The sequence below is a fragment of the Anopheles nili genome, chromosome 2, assembly GCF_943737925.1.
Source record: "Anopheles nili chromosome 2, idAnoNiliSN_F5_01, whole genome shotgun sequence".
Classification (NCBI taxonomy): Eukaryota; Metazoa; Arthropoda; class Insecta; order Diptera; family Culicidae; genus Anopheles; species Anopheles nili.
In genome coordinates this window covers 29,353,494-29,361,428 of record NC_071291.1, presented here as the reverse complement: position 1 = coordinate 29,361,428, position 7,935 = coordinate 29,353,494, and positions in this window count along the sequence as shown.

The following is a 7,935-nucleotide window of genomic DNA, read 5'->3' as shown; positions in this document are numbered from 1 at the left end:
CATCTGTCGCCCGTAGGACGGCGAACGGTGCCTGACTTTCTTTTCACACACAACTGGGGGAGGAAAGCACTCGAAAAACGTTGCACACACAGCGAACGAGATCGCAAAATAACAAGGGCGCAAGGGCTCCCCCGGTTCAAGCAGTGACTCTGCGGGAAATGGCAACGCGTACAAATGTTATTTAAAAAATGTATGCAGCAACCATTGCAGGTCGTGAGGCGCTGTTGTTGTTGTCATTGTCTGGTCACACGGGTTCAGCACGAACGAGACGCCAGCAGTGAGTGAGCGAGAGCGAGATTTACTAGCGCACCGGAATACGGGCCCTTCACAGGGGGGATATTTTGCATGCGCCTGTAGGGCTGTGATATTGTTATGATAATATATTTTCTCCCTTATGTGCATGCAGGGGGCACACTCACACTCCGAGCCGTCCGTCTGGTTGAGCAGTTTTCAAGGTTCAACTAATTTCTACGGAATTCAGCAACACACGCTCTCTCGCACACAGCTTCGCCTGCGCCTCGTTCGATTTGACGTTTCCCGATCAGAGCGAGCTGATGGTACGGTTTGCTAGCAAATTGCTTAGAGAGAGAGCGAGCGAGAGTGAGAGAGCACGAGAGCAGTCAACGTCGTCACAGTTGCACATCGAACGGCAAGCAAAAAAAACTACGCCCGTTGTGTGTGAGTGTAGATAGAAAAAGGGGAACACGATTCCGAGTCCTTAAAACAGGCAGGAACCAGAAAAAATTGCACCACGGCTCTGTTCGTCATCTTCCTTTTCCTTCGCGGGCACGCGCGCACATACGCATGCACGCACACAGCAGCGAGAGGGCGATGTAACACAAAATGGTTTCTAACGATGTCACTGCACACGGAAAAACGGAGAATCGTTTGACGTTTGACGTTTTCCCTTCTATTCGTAGACGAGAACGTGTTCAACAACTATACTGCCTGGGGATAGCACCTTTCGATTGGACCCTGACTCGTCCACAATGCATAGTAACGCTTGTGAAGAGAACGTAAGAACGAAACGAATCCAACTCTCGTCCTCTGGATTATCCAACAAAGCAAGCCCTATTTCAACACGCGAGACATCGGCGCAGTAATGATCTGTCACTTTGTTATCCGTGCGTGCGTGTGTGTGCTAGAACGACACAAACACGGACGGAAGGCACACCGATGCACCCGTGTGCATCATCGATTGGGCTCATTTTTTTTTCATGCCGTTTGTACCCGTCCTTTCGAACACGGGAAACACCGCAGCTCAGACACGTCGCCAGAACACCGCACTAAGCACAATGGGCACAGGACTAACGAGGGCACCTTTTGTTTCTGGAGCAAGCACATACACGCGCGCGCACACACCAAGCCCACGGGAATGGCTGGAGGAAATGGCGGCGAGACGGGATCGAACGAACGAGCGAATGGATGGACGGGCAAAAGTCGCAGCCACTGACCGTCGAACGATACGCACGCACGAACCAACACTTTGAGAATGAGGCACTCAGCGCCACGGATGGTGCTCGTAGCCCTCGAACCGCGTCGTGGGTTCTCGCACTTGGCACTCAGTGCGCACGCTCTCTCTCTCTCTCTCTACCGCTCTCTGAGTGAGTTTCGATCCGCAAGCCAGATTGTGTTTCTTTTTTCTTAAATCCACCTCGTTTCGCTACTGCTATTACTGCTGCCATTATTGTTAATGCTGTTCTGTTATCATCCCCCTTTGGTTCAGCTCCACCAGCCTCAACACAAGCATTCTGGTTGAGTTCTGGCGGTCTCTTTCGCACGCATGCACCCGTTCGCTCTGTCTCCGCGATTTGTGCGCTCTTGAACTCGGCACTCACACCAGGGCTGCTCGCTCGAGGCTCATCTGTGGGGCGCAGCACGTTGAACTGCCATCGACTGACGTTGTCTTTTTTTCTGTTACTTTGCTCTTCATTTTATTTCGAGGAGAACGAGCATCGTCCGTCGAAGGCAACTTTTCAAGGGGTTCTGTTCCTTTTTTTCCTCATTCGTTCATCTTATCGCAATGCTTTGCCATTCGCCAAATCGTGCCACGGAAAATGTCTGCAATTTTTGACTGCTCCTTTCTGAATGCACGAACAACTCACTGCCATTGGGATACGCATAGCCTTGCGTCGCCGTACGGACGCGATTAGCACACAAAGGATCAAGGCTCGCCGCAGGTCAGCCAGGTCAGGTGAAATGTCATGCCGCTCGATAATGCTGTCATTGCTACTGAATCGAATTTTATCACATGGAACAAAACGAATTATTTGGGCACCGCCCTATCAGCAGCCAGATTTACGACGAATCGTTCAAACACTTATTCAAATATTCTCTTTCGCCCGTTTGCAGCTATAGTTAGTTGATCTGTGCTCACGATACCCTTCCAAAAACCTCCTAAATTGGGTTCCGGTTCAAGAGTCGTTGACCCACGGTCGCCCGCGAACGTCCTTGTTTCGCGTGACCTTGAATTACAACACACCGCCCCGTGTACAAACCCATTAGCCCGTCGAACCATATTAGCGGCATAGCCGAGGGTGAGATATGGGGGTGTGCAAAGCAAACAGTATCCTCCCGCTCACCCCCACGGGGGGCCGCGTGTAAATAAATTACATTCTAATAACTTTCCGACATTCTGCCCGGTGCGCATATTTTCCAGCTCGCTAGCCACGGCGAAACCCGCAGTGTCACCTACACACGCCCGTGAATGAGGGAGCCACTTGTTTCACAACAGGATCTGGGGGGTTGCCAGCCTCTGTGTGTGTGTGTGTGTGTGTGTTTGCAAGGGGAGTAAAGGGAGGTTAATGTTTGAATATCCATCTCCTCGCTCCCGTTACACTGAGCGGGTTATAACACTGGGGTCATTCGATACAATGACAAAAAGCGACGGCTGACCGCTTTGAGCTTCATCGACACCCGGTTTCAGTAGCACAGGGTGTAGCTGAAGCGTCAAGTGATGGTGGAATTCTACCAAGTGGGAGTCAGGTGTGTGGTGACGATCTCCTAAAAGTTGACAAGGACATCGCGAGGTTGATGACGATGATGATACCCGTGTAGCCTCCTCCCCCACCGTCCCTCGTTCGCACTCAAACGCTCTCTCTCTCTCTCGCGCGCGAGTGCTTGACAACCCCGTAATACCATTCGCAAAAGAACTGAAAGAACGTTCGATCCGATTCTTGCATATTAAAATGAAGAAAAGAACCGAAACCACACGCCATCATCCTGCTCGCGAAGGAACATTTGCCAAAGTGGTAAACTCCGCTAAATTACCGTGTGCAAGCCCCGCGACACGGGCTCTGTTCTGGTGGGGTCGTTCTGGGGGTCGTTCGCACTCATCGCCTGCCAGTCGAGAGATGGAGAGCGCGCGCGAAAGAGCCAAACAGAGCGAGCCAGCGAGCTGGTGCAAGCGAGAGCGAGTGCGGAACCTGCCGTTGAAGGACGGAAGTACAAGCACGCGCGTGGAGCTCACGTTGGAGCTCACACAAAACCCTGGGGCCACTCTTAAAGTGAGTGCCACCCTGCGCGAGAGCGAGCTCCCATGGGCGTGCGCGTACGCAACCGAGCGAGAGAGTGAGCGAGTGAGAACGAGCGTGCCATGCTAACAAGTGGACATGAAGGTTGGCTGCGATGGTTGGCATGGCGATGACGTAGGAAGTGTCAGCGTACGACGAACCTTGGGGATAAAGGGCGGCGAACGACCCGCGTGTCGACGAAAAAGCAGTACAGCCGCGAGAGGAACGGAGTCACACAGAGCCTGACATCATCGGGGCTTAAACCCCTGGGCCGAGACGAGATTCTGCCTTGACGCACGCACAACCGCCCGATCGGATGGATGCGAGAGCAAGACGGCACAATCCCATCAGCTTCTTACTCCTTCCAAAGGGTGCGTTGCGCGAAAATGCTACAATTTTGATAAGACACACCCCTGCCTGCTGCAGCCGACCGCGACCGCACCTCAATGCCACCACCGAGTGACAATACCACTCCCACCACCACTCGCTCCCCATGGGACCATCCCTGGCGCACAAAATGGACGACGACCTTCGGTGGGGTGCGCTGTTTTTTTTTCTTTTTTTTCTTTTATTTTCGTGTCGCTGTGCTCTGGAACGCAGCGAGCTCGGGAGCGTTCTCCTTGGGCTAGAGAAGATGGCTAGCAGACGTTCGCGTGTTGCCAAATATTTTGGCTCCCCTTTTCTTGGTTTATAGGACACCGCCGTCTGGGGGGTGCTGCACACCATGTGTGCGGGGGACTCACGGTCGACTGGTTTTTCCTTTTCGTATGTTTGCGCCGCCCGACATGCTGCGAACCGGCGATAATAGTCCGGTGGTTTCTAGCCACGGTTTTAGCCTCCCAGGGACACAACACCAAAGTCTGGCGGTTAGGCGCCAGGCGGAGTGTCGATGATCGGCGGGACAACAAACGGGCCGAAGGACAATGGCCGAAAATCGCGACAAGGGTTAGACGAGAATAATCAAAATAAAAAGAGGGAAAAATCAAACGAGACGCCATCAAACCAAGCAACACCCCTTGCAGGGGTTATTTCATTGAAGTAAGCAGGCGATTTCGAGCGACTTGTGAACATGATTTTATGATTCCTTAGCTCGATGAAGAGAAGGCATTTCTCTGGCCCAAAAATGCTCACGTGTTGTGCTAAACTGACAGCGTTTTGCGATTATAAAACTACCGTTTGTAAAGTGCCAAAAAGTAATATATATTTGCTGAACAGTAGATTGAAGGAAAACATCCTCAACATTCGCCTGTTGAGCGCTTTTGCTTCGTCGAAACACGTTGGCAGGCGAAAAGGAGCAAATGTTTGCTTTTGCAACGTGGAAAACTGGGTAAAGAAGAAGAGAGCGGAATATGAATTCGCAAATATACGAGCGAAAAAGAAAAAAATACACGCAAATTCGCCTTCGCTTCGGGAGCTCTTTGAAGAAGTTTGAGCAAACGAGCGAACAGAACACATAAACCCTGCTATCTACATTTCATCTCGCAACCGCGCGATGAGTTGTCCTTCAGGTTGGTTCTTCGAAGTATACTTTCTGGTTTCGTTTTTTTTATTTCCTTCCTTTTTTTCTCTCTCTCTCTCTCTCTCTCTCTCTCTGTTGGACTGGCACACCTTGCTGCCTACGGTCGGTTGCCGTTTTCCTTCAGACGGGGAGATTGTTATACACACACACACATCCACACACGGTCTGGGGCACAGTGGCGAGTTCAAGGTGGAAATAAAACAAAACCATTCGGCATGCTTCGAGGTTATCAAATTTCGGCCAAAATATATATATTGCTCACCGTCTGCCGTAAACAGATGAGATATGAAGGCAAACACACAAAACCCGCATGGCATGGATAGGATTTTTTGCTCTCTTCTTCAAAACGCGCATTTCTTCATGTTTACCACCAGGTAGTCTGGCGAGGGCTTGTTTCAGATACGATGGTTTGCATGTGTTTAAGGTTTTAATTGTCACTGGCCCATTTTTCTTGCTCATAAAACAAATCTCGCATTTTGTTGACAAAATGATGCACATGTCTGATACGCGAGTTATAGTAGCGTAAATGGAAGCCTCAACGCATGATTGGATCGCGTTGAATGGAAATCCTCCGTATGAGGAGGTTCTGAACGTTCAAAAGCCGCATTTGTACTCTCATGCTGCAGAACATTTTTCCATCTGTTCGCCTAAATCTGAGCGCGCCTCCGGGAGATGTCGTGTGGCATCCCTACTAGCCCTAAATTGGGCCCTTCATCCCATTGCAAGCTACCACCATGCCGCATTTAACGCGTAAATACATCAATCGCCCTCGATAACGCACTGACAATGGTGTGGAAAGTGTTACCCCACATTTTCCGACCGACCCGCTTCCCTTATCCAGTGGGGTGAGCGGCAACGCTCTGATCTCTGGCGGTAGTTTTTGGCGAATGCACCACCCTGGGCTGTGAAGGCTGTCGTATGAAGGGACCGCTACGAGGGAACAGCATCACATCGAGAAGTCGCCCTCGTTTTGTGTCGCCTTTTTCGAGAAAGCGATGGGGAAACCATTCGCCCTTGCAGCTGGACTGGTATTGTGCTCTTAGTGCCAAACAAACGCAGTACCCCTTTTTGCGCTCCCGGAAGTCCCCGAAGTGGATGCGTGGGAAATGCACACTTTTTCCGGGGGTCGAACACCACAAAAGTCTGCGCGAGAAGACCAACGTGGCCGGAAGCATAGTTTCAGACACAACCCTCTAGCATGGGGTGGTGCAGTTTGGTCACATAATAAACCATCCACATACTCACACACACACACACTCTCACGCACAGTAATGCTAATGGAAAGGGGTACTTTACCCCCATTTGCTACTTTATAAGTCAGACGGGATAGATAGGGCTGGCCCTAGACACGGGGAAAGTGAAAAACGAGAAATGAGCTACGACGAAAATGGACTCTGTTGGGATGTGCGGCCACCTTTAAATGGCCTTCAAACAGCGGAAAACCATCCGTATGTAGCTGCAATTGAAGAAATCATCGTCCTTACCGACCTAAGTACGGACCGAGAGTGAATTACTGCCCGGGGAAGCATAAATATTTGACAGCAGGTTTATTGCGACAGAAGGATGATGCGATTATTGGAAGACAAACATCTTCCTTGCAATGTTAGTTTCTTTTTTTTAAGTGCATTCCAGCCAACGAAGCAAACCTTCCATGTGTACGGGAGGAGTGACAGCTGGCCTTCAAAACGCTCAGCATGAACATCCCGATGTATTGATGTGTGGGTCATTCTGGACCACCCCGCAACGGGGACGAAACCAATGCATGGACACGGCATAATGGCTTCATTCCGGCGTTCAGGACACCGCCAGGATGTGCATCCTCGATCGCACGCGGTGGAACGGATTAGCTTCCCTGGGACTGTACCGGGGGTGTAGATTGAAAAAAAAAGGTTCTACCCTCCCGTGACCGTGTGTTAATCCGGAATTTTCGGTATCCGGTAGCGGGAAATGTGGACAACAGACAAAAAAAAACCAAAAACCTTCTGCGCTGCTCGCTTGATGTGACCGAGACTGACTGGGCTACTGTGTGGGACAGCTTTTTTTCCCCTTAGGGAGGTACGATCAGCAAATCCAAGAGAATCGTGCTTTAAAGAAACACAACAATCGAAGGTGCTCTAAAATGTATTAGAAATGTATGAATCCTTCGCAGGACGCACCCGTTCCGGGGGATAGGTTTTGTATTGTCTTCCGGTGAATGGGAGAAAGGAAATTCCCCAGCGGATGAGGATCAGTTTTTGTTCATTGTCCTGAAGAAAGCCCAATGTTTGAATGTGATCGACCATTTTTATACCGAAAAGGAGATAAAGAGAAATTCATCTGGACGAATCCTTGTAATACAATTGGATGGATTTTGAGGTTTTCGTTCCTCTGATTTAATGTTACCAAAATATCATAAAAACAATACTCTATATAATAGAATGGAATGATTCATTCGTATGATCTCTAAACAATTTCAAGCACACAGTGCTTATCAATTTTCTCGACTATTTACTAGAGAGGAAGGTTACTAGAGAGAAGGGAACTTAAATAGTTCATATCGATCTTGCAGTCCGTTCGTCAACCATTGGCAATTGAGGTTTAGGACTGTTACAGCACAATTAACGGTACGCTTCATCGAGAAGTTGTAATTGGGGAGGAAAATTTACCTGAACGGATGTACCAGCAAAAAGTCCATTGCCTGCACCTCGGCCATGGCCGCACAAGACAACCTCTGGAACGGGGCCCTCTTGCTTTACCCTGCTGGTTTGCTCAAAGCTGTGCGAATCTGTTGACGTTGAAATCCGATCCTTTCTCACCACCGTGTCCCCGGTGGAGTGCGTACTTTGTTGACTGGATTTTTTTTATTCGTACAGCTCAACCGATGTTTGTAAAACTTTTGCCTTCCTTCAAACCAGTCGCGAGTTT